This window comes from Papaver somniferum, chromosome 4, assembly GCF_003573695.1.
Source record: "Papaver somniferum cultivar HN1 chromosome 4, ASM357369v1, whole genome shotgun sequence".
Classification (NCBI taxonomy): Eukaryota; Viridiplantae; Streptophyta; class Magnoliopsida; order Ranunculales; family Papaveraceae; genus Papaver; species Papaver somniferum.
In genome coordinates, this window is record NC_039361.1 from 86,563,321 (window position 1) to 86,580,810 (window position 17,490).

Sequence of the window (17,490 nt, forward strand, 5' to 3'; positions counted from 1 at the left end):
GTAGTTGCCCTGTCAAGGTTTGCCAATCCAACAATGCCTTCCTACGAACAGAGAAAACACAACCTTTACTATTCTCCAGTGCTAGATTAATTAATTTCTAACATATTATGACTAACTTATCTTTAAATTTAAGTGTAACTAATTTATCTTAAAATTTTTACTTCATAAATCATATAACATTTTAAACAATTTAATCATCAAAAATTTTATGACATGACGTCACTACGACCACTAGCACATTTATTGAATCATTCAATATGCCTACGTAAAAATTACTGGGGTACCTTTTTTTTTATATACGCTATATTCCATGACAGAACCCTCAATACTGACTGGCAACATCTCCGCGCCAACGCATGCCAATCATGCCAGCCGCGCCACAGTGCCAATGGCATGCCATGCCAGCCACATCTCCGCCCCAACCTCAAACACCCAGATATGAGCATTCCCCAGAAAAGGGAGCGAAGTTCGAAAAATCGTGCAGGCGGCTTCCAATCGGGTTCGACAGCTCTTGTGACCTTCAGTTCTTCCAACACACGGGTATGCATGAACTCCTTATTAACTTGATTGGATTATACAAATCTTCCGTTTTGTTGCTGATCATCTTTCTTTTTGAAACTTGTGGTCTTGACAGCACGAACGCCTTTGCCCAACTCGCGCATAACCATAAGATGGCGTCTCTCGAAAAAGTGGGTGGAAACACTGAGTCTCCCCATGGTGAAGGAGAATCGGAAGAGAATGAAAGTTCGGAATCCAGTGATGATGAGAATAGCTCTTCTGAAAGTAGCGATGACTCTTCTTCCAGTGATCCCTCAGACGAGTCGGTGAGTTTTCCACACGTGTGTTTTTTTTTCTTCTTGAGCTATTTATTTGGAATAAACGCTCAATCAATAACATTGCAGGAAGGAAAAATTCTTGGAGATAAACCTGAGAGAGAGAATCGTCACAGTGAAATATAGCTTCATCTTCAATCATGGAAGTTGTACCCGATGATAATCTGGAGATGGAGGTTGATCGTCCTGGAGAGGTTACTATGCTTCAAACGGCGAATAACGCTTCTGTAGCTATTGGTGCAATTGTTACCAAAGAACCCTTGTCGGTTACGGGTTTAGCTGCAGGCGCCACTTTCGTCCCTCCATTCTTGACTCCTTATGAAGATCACGTGCTGATTGGAGGTTTCACTGTACCAGTTAAGTATGAGGTGTTGTATACCAAGATATGGAAAAGGTATGGACATATTGAAGATCACTAGCCGATTTGCATTGGTCAAGCGCGTGGAAGAAGATTTATCTTCGAGTCATGACATGTGCAATGTGACTGTCCATACTGTTTCTGGAGATGTAGTCTCAAGCTGAAAGTTTCACCAGGATATGTGCATAGATTTTGAGTTCAACGTCTCTTGGTTCTGTAAAGGTTTTTCCGAGATCCAAAAGTTACAGGATTAAGCGATCGAAGGTACCTCTGCGGATGTGATCAACCAACAAGAAGCATAAGTCGAAAGTTTATCTCGGGAGTTGAAGCTGAAACGGGAAGCTCTTCAAAGCGCGAAGGATGCTTTCTCCAAGAAGAACGAACCATTGTTGAATGATTTCCCTTGAATATCTTTTGTCTTCTGAACTTCCTTTTCTTAGGGTTTCTTTTTTTTTGAAAGGCAAACAAAACGCCTAGTTTATGGTTTGATTTTCTGGTTTTTTGGATTAATAGATGATTGTTTCTTATGAGGGTTTTGGATTATTTTTGGAGTGAACTATTTTTTAAAGAATGCCACTTTGATTACGACTGTGAGTAGTATAATTATTCCAGAAAAGTCACAAAACCATGAATGTCGTATGAAAATGGAAAATATTGGATAACATGAAATCTTGGGATAACATAGTTATCAGTTTCTATTATCAATGTTGAAACTCAAAGCAATAGGTCATGTAAACATTGCCTAACAAAACTTACTCGCTTTTAGGGTCTTTCAACAAAACTGGATTCTCAGGGTGTAAATCCGAGTTTTGTGGGTGACGCCGTCCATATTGCGAGAAGTCCCCAGTTGTTGTGTGAAACATATTCATGTCGATCCGTGGTAAGACGGAGAATCTCCAGTCCTCAGGCGCAATTCTCTTGAATCTATCTTTCCTTAGACAACGTGTTTCAGAGTGTTCCAAATCTTCTCGTGTGACAAAATTGGATGATGGATATTGCAACCGAGAGATTAATCTCCCACTGTGGTCGCCAATTGTTTGAGGGTAAAAACAGTTTCTGTTGTTTTTGGTAATTTCATGTGTGTGGATGAGAAACGAGTCTAGACCCTAAACAATGCATTGCACGGGAGTAATTTTGATTCGAGAGATCAATCTGTACAATACTGGCCTAAACCAAGAAATGTCCGTTACAGGCTTGCTTCGGTCATAAAGTGAAGGAGAAGGGTTGGTCTTAGGGAGGGAAGCGAAGAAAGTGTAGAGACAAGAATCGTTGATTCTGAAAGTGTGGTTTTTTTATGACATGTATCAGAAAGTGGAACTGGCTTGTAGAGTAAAAATATATCAGTTCTTGGTGATTTCTGGATACTATGTTGTTGCCGATCAAAAACTTGTTGTTTGGTGGAAATAGGTGAAACCTATTTATACAAGTCACAATAAAACGTACCCTGATCTCGTAGGAAGTGGAAACGATTGAGTGGTGGAAGAGTGGAGTAACGTGTAACGTTAGAATTTATGCATCCATGATGAAGGAAACGTTTACACCATTACTTCTTTCCATTACTAATCGCCCTTCTTCATGACACTTTCTTGTAACGGGCATATTGCACGCCGCACGATGTAAACCGCCAGACCAATACCCTGATGAGTATCCTCCAGTTTGTGACATGTTTGATGTCTCGAGTGTTCTTTGTGGAAAACATGTAGCACTTTGGCAAGTCAAAATCACGAGACTTGCCGCAGGAAAATAACATGTGATGCTATTAGACTCGTGTTGGTTGGCCGCCTGAAACTTGTCAGAAGTCTATCAGTTCGGTGGCGAACTTGGATGGATGAGATTGCATCTCATGAGGAAGGGTAACCATTGATTATGGGTACCTTATGTTGGCGCCTGATAATGGCACAATGGCGCCTTTAGTGCATGCCAGTGGCGTTGCGGCATGGATGGCATAGTTTGTGCATGCCAGCGGCACGATGGTGCAAGTGGCTCCTAACGTAGCCACGGCCGTTGGATTTTTGGCACGTTGGTGTTAGATTCAAACGTGGTGTGGCAACATTAGTTTTAATGGACACATTGATCCCCATGTTCTGTGGAACATTGATTGGCTCGGTTGGCGCGACAACTTTTCCTAAATTAGGGTTTGGCATGTCGAAACCCTAATTAGCGTATATGGCATGTAGTATGCGGCAGGTGGCACGTTTGGCATGTGCACTTGGCATGCCTGTTTGGCGTGTACGATTGGCATGCTTTTGGTGTGTTTGGCATGCCGTTTGGCATGTGCGCATGGCATGGTTGACATGCCGTTAGCATGTTGGCATGGTTTTGGGAAGCCAACTTGGTAGGGTAACCTTTTGACACAATTTCCACCTTTTTTAAAGTTGTGGCAGGTTTAGAGCAACCTGATTGGTAAATGAAAGCAGGGAGCCGGCTAAGCATGGGTGTGGCCACCCTTTTGGTGCGCGTGGCAGGTTTGGTGTGACCTGATTGGTCGATGGGAAATAGGGACGGCAAGTATGGGACCAACCACAACTTATGTGCGTGTGGCGAGTTTAAGGCGACCTGATTGGTCGAGGGAAATATGGCCAATATAGGATGCGGAGTGGCCAATGGAAAATGGCGCCGATTGGCCTAAGGCATGGCCATGCCTCTCTTTGTTGTTTCTCCCTGTTTTCTGATTTTGGACAAGATTTTGCATCTGCTAATCCATGGCGGATTAATTACCTAGTTTTCCTAGGCTTAATTTCGACAAGCAAGATCTGATATATTGCGCAAGGCGCAAAATCCTAACTTTTGCAAATTGGTCAGGATAATTTATTGAATTCTATGTATTGACACAGAGTTCTTTTAAGTTCTTTGCCAGAGAGCAGCATGCTTTCTGATCGAATACCTTATGCAAAGACTTTATCCTTGATATTTGGAAATACGTGCTACTCTGCTGCGAGTGAACACATTGTCATGCCATATCAACATTAAGGGTTCCGCCGGGGAACATAACACATGAATAATTCAAAGAAACTTATATTAATTGAGTGTAGGCAAGGTGCCAAAATTTACAGAATGCCTGGGATTGTTGCTACATGCACCATTCTGGGTAAATTTCATAAGAAAGTATTGAGTTGCTCAATAAATGTGCCAGTGAAGAGGTTGACACTCATGGCTTCATTTCCTTATAAAGTGATGTCACATCATATGTAAGGTTTTACAATTCTAACCCTAAGCTAAAAACCACCATCAACAGTGTGATACAATCATTTGGTGTAGACTTTGAAGGATTCATTATGATTATTTCAATAACTTGAAAATTGCTCTGATGCTAATAGTGTGCGAAAACGACTATTGTCATCCTCTAAGAAAGTTTCAATGTTTGAAATAGAGTTTAGAACTATTGGATTATGAACATAGTTTGGATTCTTGCATGTATGTGATCCATGACCGGAACTATAGTATGCATACCCGTATGCGTACTTGTAGTTGTGAAATTTCGTGTACCAAGTACACATACTGGTACGCATACTTGCGTAAGGTATAGGTCCGGGAATTTCTGTTGGGCTTAGGAAGTGTACTAAGGTATGCGTACCCGTTCGCACACCGGCGAACCCAAACTCAGACCGGCTACTTATGTATGTGTACCCGTTTGCATACTTGAGTGACTAAAGTTCTAAAATCGGCTTGTTCATGAACTACTACATTTATATATTAAGGAATGCATTCTTTGCAAACCGAGGCTATAATGTTCATGGATTGGTTCGAGTGAATTAAACCGATTTTGCTTCAGTTGTGTTCTTGTATACTTCTATGAGAATATAGCAATTGAAAAACTCTTTAACTAGTCTCATTTGAGTCATTTGAACTAGTTATGGTTAAAAATGAATAAGGTTGATATGAGAGTGTTCATATAGCTAACCTTGGTTAACTACTGTTGAGCCAACATGGTGTACACGTTTAGGTACGGTTACATAAACCTAAATGAGGGTACATTTCATTTGTGTATAACAATCTAAGTTTGATCTAACGCTTGAAATATATTAGATTGAATCTAATCAAATTTTTATCTAACAGTGAATATTGAATGCTTTGTTACGAAGGTAACTTAGATTGCAAACCCTGATTTGAAACCTATATAAAGGAGAACTCTGGCAACTGGGAAACCTAATCCCCACACCTCCTGTGTGATACTAGTTGTATAAGCTAGAGGGATTCTCCTTTAAGCTTAGGTTTTTCATGAAACCTTGTGGGTTAACAACTTAAAGACTTCACTGGGATTGTGAAGCCAGACCTAACTATTTTCTCTGTAGTTGCGTGTTATGATCTTATTTATTCTATCGTGATTGAGTATTATATTTTCTCATATTTGCTTGAGATTTATCTCCGATAGGTAAGATTAAAAGTAGTCACAAACATCTTCGTCTCATCGTTTGTGATTCCACAATATCCTGTTTCGATATCATATGATTAAGATTATTGTGAGATGACTGATAATACTAGGTTGTTATTCGGGAATATAAGTCTGGTTTATCAATTGGTTCCTGTGCACCTTGATTTATCAAAAGATGGAACAAAACTCGTAGGTATTTCTGAGGGAGATAGATTTATCTATTCCAATAGACTTTTTTCTGTGTGAGACAAATTTGTTTATCAAGTCTTCGACTTTGGGTCGTAGCAAGTCTTGGTTGTGGGTGAGATCAGCTAAGGGAATCAAGTGTGTAGTATCCTGCTGGAACCAGAGACGTAAGGAGCGCAACTGTACCTTGAATCAGTGTGAGATTGATTAGGGTTCAACTACATTCCAGTCTGAAGTTCATTGGTAGTAGGCTAGTGTCTGTAGCGGCTTTATACAGTATGGTGTTCAATGCTGGACTAGGTCCCGGGGTTTTTCTGTATTTGCGGTTTTCCTTATTAACAAAATTCTGGTGTATGTGTTATTTCTTCTCCGCATTATATTTTTTTATGGGTAAAAATTGTCCTGGTTGGTTCTGGTAAATTTGGGTGTGTGGATGAGAAATAAATCTAAACCTTAAACAATTGCACTGCACGAGAGTACTTTAGATTTGAGAGATCAATCTGTAAAATCCTGGCCTAAACCAAGAAATGGTCGTTCCAGTCTTGCTTCGGTCACAAAGTGAAGGAGAAGGGTTGGTCTTAGGGAGGGAATCAAAGAAGGTGTTGAGACCAGAATGGTTAATTCTGAAGGTGTGTCTATTTTATGACTTGTATCAGAATTTGGAACTGGCTTGTGGAATGCAAGCTATCCGTTCTTTTGTGTTTTCTGGATACTGTGTTGTTGTTAACCAAAATTGTTGTTGTTTGGTTGAAATAGGCAGAACTTATTTATACAAGTCATATTGAACGCACCCTGATCTCGTAAAAAGTGCGAATGATTGAGTGATGGAGAAGTGGGTACGTGTGTAAATGCCAGAAAACCACGTTCTCACTATGAAGGAGACGGGTTAGTTTACACCCACTACTTCGTGCCGCCACTAACTGCCCTGCTTTCTGACACTTTCTTATAATGGGCGTGTTGCACGCCGCACGCTGTAAACCGCCAGACCAATACCCTGATGAGTATCCCCCAGTTTGTGACATGTTTGATGTCTCGAGTGTTTTCGTAGAAAACATGTAGCAGATTGCTATGTGTGGCAACTCAAAGTCAAGAGACTTTTCGTATGAGAATAGCATGTGGCGCTATTAAGCTTGTCTTGGCTGGTCACCTAAGACTTTCCACAGGCCTGTCATTTCTGTGGCGAATTTGGACGGCTGAGATTGTAACTCATGGGAAAGAGTGGCCATTGATATTGGACACCTTCTGTTGGCGCCCAATAATAGCACAATGGCGTCAATGGTACATGCCAGTGGCACAATGGCATGGTTGGCATAATTAGCGCATGCCAGTGGCACGATGGTGCAAGCAGCGCTCGGCATAGCCATGGCCGCTAGATTTTGGCATATTGGTGTTAGACCCAAATATGGCTTGGCAACATTAGTTATAGTTTCCACATCAATCCCAATGCTCTGGGTAGCATGATTTAGCTTGGTTGGCGTAGCAACTTCGCCTAAATTAGGGTTTGACATGCCGAAACCCTAATTAGTGCGTGTGGCATGCGGCCGCGGCATGGTGACGCTTTTTGTGCAAATGACGCCATGGTCATGCCAAAGGAACTATAGTAAGGCCATAATGTGGAAACATCCACAAGAGCAAGAGTTGCTATGAGTGGCTATGATATGGCGCCATTCCTAGGGTTTCCTGGGTCCCGCATGGCTCGTGGCATGTTGTGAGGCCCAAAGTGGCGTGATTTGAGCCACAACTGGAAATTAGGGTTTTGGTTAATGCGCCTAAAGCAGAGTCTTGCTTCTGACTATAAAACACTAATTTAAGCACATCATGGCGTTGGCCACAAACAGGAGGTAGATTAGCACGTAGGGCGCTATTTACGGCACGTTGGCATGTTTTGGCATGCTTCCACAAAGTGGCATGTTTGGCATGGCGGAGTGGCATGTTGGCATGCCGCTCAACATATTGGCGCAACATGGCACGTTTTGCATGTTGGTGCGGTTTTTGGAAAGCCAATTGGATTTGTGACCATCTGGCGCAGTTTCCCTTTTTTTCTAACACTGTTGCAAGTTTAGAGAAACCTGATTGGTTAATATAAGAGGGGGCGGCCAAGAATGGCCGTGGCCACACTTCTAGTGTGCGTGTGGTGGATTTAAAGCGACCTGATTGGTCGATGGGAAATAGGGACGGCAAGTATGGGCCCAGCTAATATGTGGCGAGTTTAAGGCGACCTGATTGGTCGACGGGGAAATAAGGTCGGTCGGGCAACATGGGGCGTGGCCAATTGCAAATGGTGTAGGCTGGCCTAAGTCATGGCCACACTTCCTTTTGGTGCTGCTCCTATTCTGTGGCTCCTTTTATTTATTGTTTTTTGATTTTGGGTAGGAATTTGCACCTGCTAATCCATGGAGGATTAATTCTTAGTTCGCCTAAGCTTAATTTCGACCAACGGGGTCTAATATATCGCGCAAGGCGCAAAACCCTAATTTTTGCAATCAGTCAGGGTAATATTTGAATCTTATGAATTATCACAAAATTGATTGAATTATGTGTGTTGACACAGAGTTCTTTAAGTTTATTGCCAGAGAGCAGTATGCTTTCTGATTGAGTACTTTTATGCAAGGACCTTAACCTCGATACTTGGAAATCCGCGCTACTCTGCTGCGAGTGATCACAAATTGTCATGCCATATCAATATTAAGGGTTCGGTCGGGGAACATAGCACAGGAAGTATTCAAAGAAACTTATAATACAGGCAAGGAAAGATGCCGAAATTTACAGAATATCTTGGATTGTTGATACATGCACCATTTTGGATAAATTTCATAAGAAAATATTGAGTTGCTCAAAATGCTCTGTTGAAAAGGTTGGACACTCATCACTTTACATGGCTCCGTTTTTTTGCAGAATGACGGCACATTAAATGCAGGGTTTTACAAACTTATCCCTGAACTAAAAACCACCATCAACAATATTCTGTTATATAATTGAAATATCACAGGTTGTGCATGCGTTGAATCGATCAATTGGGAAATCCAACCTTTGGTTTTTGATTGAAATTGATTGATCCTTGAACATTGGTCTTTGGCACCAATCAAGTTACATCTCTTATATTCAATCGGGCTCGCAAATTCCTATTTGCTGATTGCAGATTGAATTGAGAGATAGAGATATAAAACTCTTTGATATAATTTTCTCTTGATTGAGTCTGAATGTCTAGTTGATTCTCTTGAAAGTATATTGGAGTTTGTCTATTCAGATTGCCAAATGAAATATTGGGTGTGGTTGTTTGACCCCCGCTTTATCAGTATGTAACTGTAATATTGTTATTGTAAGATGACTTTTTCTATGTGATGATGTACAACATGTGTAATTTATTTCTACACATCCAATTAGCATGTGTAACTTGCGTTTACATATCCAAGTATCATGTGTAACTTTCCTTTACACGTCCAATTAGCCTGTGTAACTCGTAGTTGCACATTCGTATAACTTGTATACCTGATTCCGGAATTTTCCAGTTATGAGTCTGTTTTTTCTATTTAATTAGCATGTGTAACTTTCGTCTTCACATCTAATTAGCATTTATAAATTTCATTTACACATCCAATTAACATGTGTGACTCATAGTTACACATTCTTATAGCTTGTGTATTTCATTCCAGGTTTTTTCAGGTCCGATCTATTTCTTTTCTTCAGATAGCATGTGTAACTTGCAGCTACACATCCAATTAGCATGTGTAATTTTCATCTATACATCCATATTTCTTGTGTAACTGATTATGGATTTTTCCAGGTTTGAGACTTTTTTTAACTAGCAGTTACACATGCATATTTGCTTGTGTATTAAGCTGAATTGATTATTTAGTGTTTTTTTCAATTGTACTACCTCCATCCCAAATTATATGAGCTAGTTGGTTTTAAATTTTGTCCCATAAATAGATGATCTATCTCACTAATCAAGGGGATATTTCTAAAACTACCCTTTTAATTGATTATTGTTACTATAAAAAATATGTTTAATTTGATTGCCATGTCTATGTTCGTTATGTAGGTGTTTTAAAATGCTTTTCAACGATATAAATTTTCCGAAAAACCGTGGTATAGTTTAAGAGATAAATCATTTCTAAGTTTTACTAGTTGTTCTTAGAGCACTGCTCAGTCGAACTCGCAAGCGTTGTTATCTCAAGCTTGTTTGTCAAGTTTAGTGATCAAAACTATAAGTCTTGATTTTTAGTCTACTTATAGCTATGTCTCGGACTAGGATAGATTGTGTAGTTGAGCTTTAGACTTCACGACGTCATCGATTGAAGACGAAAAACTACTAAGGACAGCTTGTGGAACTTCATCAACAAATGGTATGTGGAGATTGAAACTCATCTATCACTCGGAAAGTCTATTTCTACTTTATCTCCTACTTGAGACAAAAGTCGTATAACTATATAGTTTTCGATTTATAGACATTTGGTATTTCGAGATGAGTTTAACTCGCTCACATATTTCTCGAAATATGTGTTTGTAAGCTTTCGCTTTAACCAAGTTCATCTTACATGATTTGTATGAGACAATCATTTGATGTAGACTCGGAATGTTTCGTATGATCATTCGATCACTTGCAAATTGCTTTGAAGCTAATAGTTTGTGTAAGACAACTATTGTCATCTTCTAAGAATGTTTCAATGATTGAAATGGAGTTTAAAACAATTAACCTTAATTGGATTATAGACATTGTATACGTACTTGCATATATGTTGATCCAAAGACCGGTGTAGAATGCATACCCGTATGCGTACTGGCGAGGTCAGGTGAAGTCCGGGAGCCTTGTTATGTGTATTTTTATGCGTACTGGCGAACTCAGTTGAAGTACGGAAACTTTGGTATGCGTCCTCGTACGTGTACTGATCTCAACTGATGTTTGGATGTGTGACAGTATGCGTACCCGTTTGCGTACTGTCGAACACAGTCCAAGTCCGGCTACTTAAGTATGTGTACCCGTTTACATACTTGAGTGAGTTATGTTCTAAAATCGGTTATGTTATGAACCAATACATTAATGAAATAAGGAATGCAATTTTTTTGCAGACAGTGGCTATAATGTTCATGAATTGATTCGAGTGAATCAAACCTATTTTGTAATTGTGTCTTGTATACTTCTATGAGAACATAAAAAATTGAAAAACTCTAGAACTAGTTTCGTTTGAGTCATTTGAACTAGTTGTGGTTAAGATGAATACGGTTGATATGAAAGTGTTCATATGGCTAACTTCGGTTAACTATTGTTGACCCAACAAGGAGTACACGTTTAGGTACGCTTACTCATTATCTAAATGAAGGTACATTTCGTTTGTGTGTAACAAGCTAAGTTAGATCTAACGGTTGAAAGATATTAGCTTAAGTCTAATCAGGTTTTCATCTAACGGTGAATATTGAATGCTTTGTTACCAAGGTAACATTGATTGCAAACCCTGATTTGAAAACTATATAATGGAGAACTCTAGCAACTGGGAAACCTAATCTCCACACCTTCTGTGTGATAATAGTTGCGTCTAGAGTCGATTCTCCTTTAACCTTAGGTTTTTCCCAAAACCCTCTAGGTTAAAAACTTGAATACTTCATTGGGATTGTGAAGCTAGATCCAACTATTTTCTCTGTAGTTGCGTGTTCTAATCTTTCCCATTTCTATCGTATTGAGTAATATCTTATCGAAGATTTGCTCGAGATTTAATCTCCGATAGGCAAGATAAAAAGTAGTCACAAACATCTTCGTCTCATTGTTTGTGATTCCACGATATCTTGTTTCGCTTCCATACGATTAATATTATTGTGAGGTGATTGATAATACTAGGTTGTTCTTCGGGAATATAATTCCGGTTTATCAATTGGTTCCTGTGCACCTTGATTTATCAAAAGACGGGAAAAAACTTATAGGTATTTCTGTGGAAAACAGATTTATCCATCTCAATAGACTTTTATGTGTGAGACAGATTTGTTTATCAAGTCTTCGACTTTGGTTCGTAGCAAATCTTAGTTGTGGGTGAGATCAACTAAGGGAATCAAGTGCATAGAATCCTGTTGGGGTTCAGGGATGTAAGGAGCGCAACTGTTCCTTGATCAGTATGAGATTGATTAGGGCTCAACTAAATTCCAGTCTGAAGTTCATTGGTAGTAAGCTAGTGTCTGTAACGGATTAATACAGTGTGGTGTTCAAATCTGGAATAGGTCCCGAGGTTTTTCTGCATTTGCGGTTTCCTCGTTAACAAAATTTCTGATGTCTGTGTTATTTCTTTTCCGCATTATATTTGTTTATATAATTGAAATATCAGAAGTTGTGCGTTAAGATCAATCAGTTCTTGAATCCGACATTTGGATTGTTGATTGGATTGATTGACACTTGGATATTGGTTTGTGATACCGTCCAAGTTATTTCTCCTATTCAATCGGGCTCGCAAATTCCTCTTTGTTTGGTTGCGGATTGAATTGAGAAATTGAGATTTAAACTCTTTGATATACTTTTCTAAAGATTGAGTCTGACTGTCTAGTTGATTCTCTTGAAAGTATATTGGAGTTTGTGGTTGTTGACTCCCGCTTTTTCAGTTGTTATTCATAAGGGTATAATTGTAAAAAAAATACTTAAACATACTCCCCTTTCCTCCTTTCCTTAAGAACTGTGCAAACTACAATTAGCTCATCTAATTTTGGATAGAGGGAGTAGTTGTTTTCTTACTAATTTATGATTGTTTTCTCTTTGTTTTAGCGTCCTTTTGTCAGTTGGGAGAAACTTGGCTCATGTCCAAAAACACATGACTCTGCTAGCTATATGTGTGTTGCAAAAGAAGCATTTTTGAAACCCAAAACGCCTAAGAATGGGTATTGCAACATATTAATAAAACTACTACTTTTATGATTTTTGTTTGTTAAGTACTTTTATAAATTGAGTAAGTATTTTTATATATGTATACTTGACTTTATATTCATCATTTCATTAATGAAAAAAATGTATAATTTCATTAATAATTTATATTCATCATTTCATTAATGAGGGAAGTTACACATGAACGTCGCATGCGTATTTTAAAGTTACACATTTATATTACATGTGTATCCAGAAGTTACACATAAGAAAGAAACATACAAAAAATATATGTATTGCTTTAATATTAATTTGAAATAATTTCTATGTTTATCAACTATATAATCGGTTGTTATTGAACACAACAAACGCGTTAAAACACTAGACATGCTCTATTTCCTTATTGTCTTCCTTTATTTTAAAATGCTTGCATATCTATAACAAAATAAACATCAATGAGATTAGGTTTGTTGGGAGTTACAGATGCATTCGGATGTGTAGATGCAAGTGACACATGCAATTTGGATGTGTAGACAAAAGTTACATATGTTGTGCATCATCACATAAAAAAATTATTTTATTTGTGATTCTCATTCACAATTTCATCTGGTTTTGAAATTGTTTCAACTTTAGATCTGTTCAAACAAGTTGAACAATAATAATAATTTATGATTAGAAACGGAGAACCAAAAAAATCAAACAAAATCGAAACTAACTGACAAAATATATAGTGGATGTGTATAAGAAAGTTGCACATGCAATTTGGATGTCTAGAGGAAAGTTACACATGCAATTTAGGATGTGTATACGCAAGTTACACATGCAATTTGGATGTGTAGACAAAAGTTACACATGTTTTGCATCATCATCAAAATGAGAAACTCAATCACATTGAAATATTAATCAAATTCTGAACAAAAGAACAGTAAACTCAAATCATAAAGTTTATACAATTTCAATATGATACATTCAAACCACAGAGTTTAAACAATTGAAGTGAACCTTTACATCCAAATTGAACTTACATTTACCTAGATTTGTTGTTTTCTTCTTGTATCAACAAATATTAACAACAATAATAAACAGAATTCAGCTAGTAAATCTCTTCTCAGATCGCACATGCGAAATAATCCAAAAGATGGAATAACAACAACAGTTACACCTGCTACATGTGTAACTTCAAGTTACACATTTTATAAAACAACATCTAGATTTGTTGTTCTACTTCATATACAATGTTGTTTCTTCTTCTTCTCAATGTCAATAAATACTAACAAGAATTATAAATGATAATCATCTAGTACTAAATCTCATATCAAATCAAGCATGCAAACAATCCAGAAATCACAAAATAAAATCGAAAATCATAAAAAACTAATAACAAACTTGAAATCAAACAACAACAACAACAGAATTCGTACCTAATTTTATTGTTATTCTTCTGAAACAATATGGTTTCTTCTTCCTATTCTTCGTATCAACAAATTTCAAATAAAAAAAAATCAGAAATCAGAAAAAATCAAAATCAAAATCATAAAATCGAAATCAAAAAACTCAAACAACAATAAATTCGTATACAGATTTGTATTTCTTCTTCTAAAATAATGTTGTTTAAGCTTCCTCTTCTCATTATCAACGAATTAAAAACAATAGGAAAATCAAAATCAGTAGATCGAAAATAAATAAAAAAACCAAAATCAAAAAGAAAAAACAACAAAAACAGCAAAAACATACCTAGATTATTGTCTTCATCTTCTCAGATCTGCAAAAATCCTCTCAAAATCAACAATCTGCAACTTAGCTATAGTTCAATACCGTGAATCAAACCAATGTTATAGAACAACAAAAACTCTGTAATTGTGATTTTTCTCGGGATGAAACATATCAAACAAATGGAAGAAATGGATTCAATTGATTGAAGAACCGTATTCTATAAAAAGATGAAAGCTCTAAAGAGAAAGAAAAAATAACAATTTGATTTTCTTTTTCTGTATAAAAAAACTATAAATAGTGGAAGTTAAATTTGGTATTTTAAAATTTATTTTAAGACTGATGACGTCAGCATTCTCTTGATATTTAAAATCGGACCTCAAAATTAAAAAATTTGGGCATAAAAATATCAAAATACGAAAGAATGGAGTTGATAATGAAGGATCCATTTTGTTGGGTTTCTTAATGTTGACCCCATATAGTAAGGGCTTTACAATAGTTTTCACTTTAGGAAACTGAGTCTATGTTGTAGGGCCTACGGCCCGTAGATGTGCGGCCCAACTAGATACCTAGGGTTTACCTTTCAATGTATATATAGGATATTTGTATCCATGTAACACAACTACTGTGATGAATAAGAAATTTTCTGCCTCTTTGTCTTTTGCTTTGATTCCACTACAACACGTTATCAACACGACTCTACCAACGTGTAATTTTCATTCTTCGCTCAAGATTGGTCATGGATTATTTATTGAAGATTAGCGTGGTTCTGATCCTATTTTTTGATCATCATGGATGTGTTACCAGGTACTTCTTTTGAAAAAAAAAATCGTTTTCATAGTATTTTCTAGAGTTCCACGAATGTATGATCATCAAAAGTAGAGATTACACCGTTAGATTTTCACAAAATTTTAATATCTTTAACCAAATTAGGTATTACATACTATGTAAAAATTTCAATCGAATCGGAACATGATGCAAAAACCTGATATTAATGAGAGTTTCTACGTTCAGAAAAACCCTAGTCTATAACATTGTAATAAAACTTATTTTTTAGCATTTCCACCATTGGATTTTGCTGTATTTTTAGTATGTTGCTAATTGACCTTTTTGACGCTCTGTACAAATTTCATAAAGATCCATCCATGGGAAGTACTCCAAAGTACGTGATATTTCCATAAAAACATTAATTGGAACAGTCATAAGGTGTCATGAATATCTTTTTATCTAATCGTTGGATTTCTTTAAAATTTTAATATGTTTGTATAGATATCATGTTGAAGATACTGTAGAAATTTCATCATCATCGGACATCTTTACAATTATTTTATGATCACTAAAGTTGGATGATGAAATTTTCAATTATAGGGTTAGCAATTTATTTTGGCCTTTATGATAATAGTTTCAAGTTTATTATCAATGGGCCCGAGTACTTCATATATGATGAACTATATATTTTTCCTTTTGTTAACCATGACCTAGTCAAACCAACGGACCGGTCCTTGACCAATCCATTGACCGGGGTTTTGAACCAATCCGTTGACCGGGATTTGATTAAACCAGCTCGATTAAAATTTGACCTTTTGGACTCAGAAGTACTTGAGCGCCATTAAAGAGACACTGATACAGAAGTCAATTGTGTCTACAAGGGCTACATTTCCATCATGAAATGTATTTACTGAGCATGAGACAGAGATGTAATTCTGACTCATTTGAATGAGAGTTGGACACTTGGTATAAACATTTACTGAGTATGGTACAAGCGATAGAATGCAGGTATCATATAGTGACAACAAACTCATTATATACTAAAAGAAGGTCATACCCCCGCTTGTCATCTTCAGTGGAAATAAGAAACTTTTCCAGTTAATACACTCACCTTTTGATAGGTTTATTAATTTTCTTTATCCAACTGAATTTTGTATGATTTGATCCTAGACTATTTATTGTATGGTAGGTTAATAAATAAAAAACTTTTTTAAAAGCTAAAATAAATAAAAAGGGAAAAAGATTGACAGAATACGAAGTGACGACATATCTCTCAATAAGTGTTTTCTAAGGTACCAGATGCACAACCCCCCATTCCCATTGTGCTTTTAAATAAGAAAGCATATCACTCGTATTACAAAGTCTTCAGTAAAACAAGATCGAGACCATCCTAAGATTCAAATGGAAAACAATTCATATTACAAAGAAAACAAGGTGATATTTAGAAAAATATCCATGCAAAATGCGGACCATTAAAGTGACTTATGGCTCTGGTGGATGTTTTGACATTTTGGACTAGTTATAGTTCCCAAGAAATTTTGCGTTTGGAAAACTACTAGCTCATATTATACATATAAGGACTCACCACCCCTTGTAAATGCTAGAGAGTATACATAAAAAAGACTTGATGGGTATTGCATGTTTAATAGGATCAATGTAGAACATTCTATACCCCATGGTCTCGCAAATGCTATCATCAAGGTTATAAATAATTTCTAAGGCATGGTTATGCGTACAAACCTACCTTTAACTACTTGGGGAATATGCAATACGCGCATCTTCACTTATTCGGTTTAGACCCACCATTGGTCAACCATTCTTTGCGTAGCAGTTGGTAACTAGATATAAGCCTGACATTTGTGTTCTTACGCATATTTGGTTGCACCATATATGTGCCATTACGAGTCCACATCGTACTATGATGGGTCATCAAAATGATAAGTGACTATATTGTACAAGAATTTTCAACAATCCGCAGTTTTAAACCTTTCGACAGGCGAGATCACACATACCAACTGAAAACCTACTTGCAAGGTTACGAATCCTCACCATAGACTAAGGTATTGCAACACTTAGTGGAAGTGTGGTTAAAGCCGTGACTCGATAAAGAAAGATGGAGAGGCCGCCATCTTTGATCAATGCTCACTTAGAAAGGAAGTATATGAGTAAGGCACAACCTAATTTGTATCATTAATGAAATTATCTAATTTAATTGTCTCTGACTATGTCCGTGAATCAATACTGGAGGACGCTCCGAAGTTTAATGATTCCAGAGAACAATGGAATCCTAAAGGATTCATACGAGTCAATGGAAAGATCGTGCGAGCATATTAATGATTGTTTTTATATATAACTGCTCAATAAAATAGAGCACAACGAGTTCGAACCATGCTTCTTATTGTTTAATGTCAACAAAGAGCATATT

The 17,490-nt window shown here is 37.1% G+C and overlaps 1 long non-coding RNA gene across 1 annotated transcript; it reads right to left on the bottom strand.

Moving 5' to 3' along the window:
- Positions 1-12,866: 12,866 nt before the first annotated feature.
- LOC113274063 lies at positions 12,867-14,520 on the bottom strand. Its single transcript, XR_003322748.1, has 3 exons — positions 14,322-14,520; positions 14,009-14,052; positions 12,867-13,022 (listed from the first exon to the last, which is right to left on the bottom strand). It is a non-coding gene; the product is annotated as an uncharacterized LOC113274063 (long non-coding RNA).
- Positions 14,521-17,490: the final 2,970 nt, after the last annotated feature.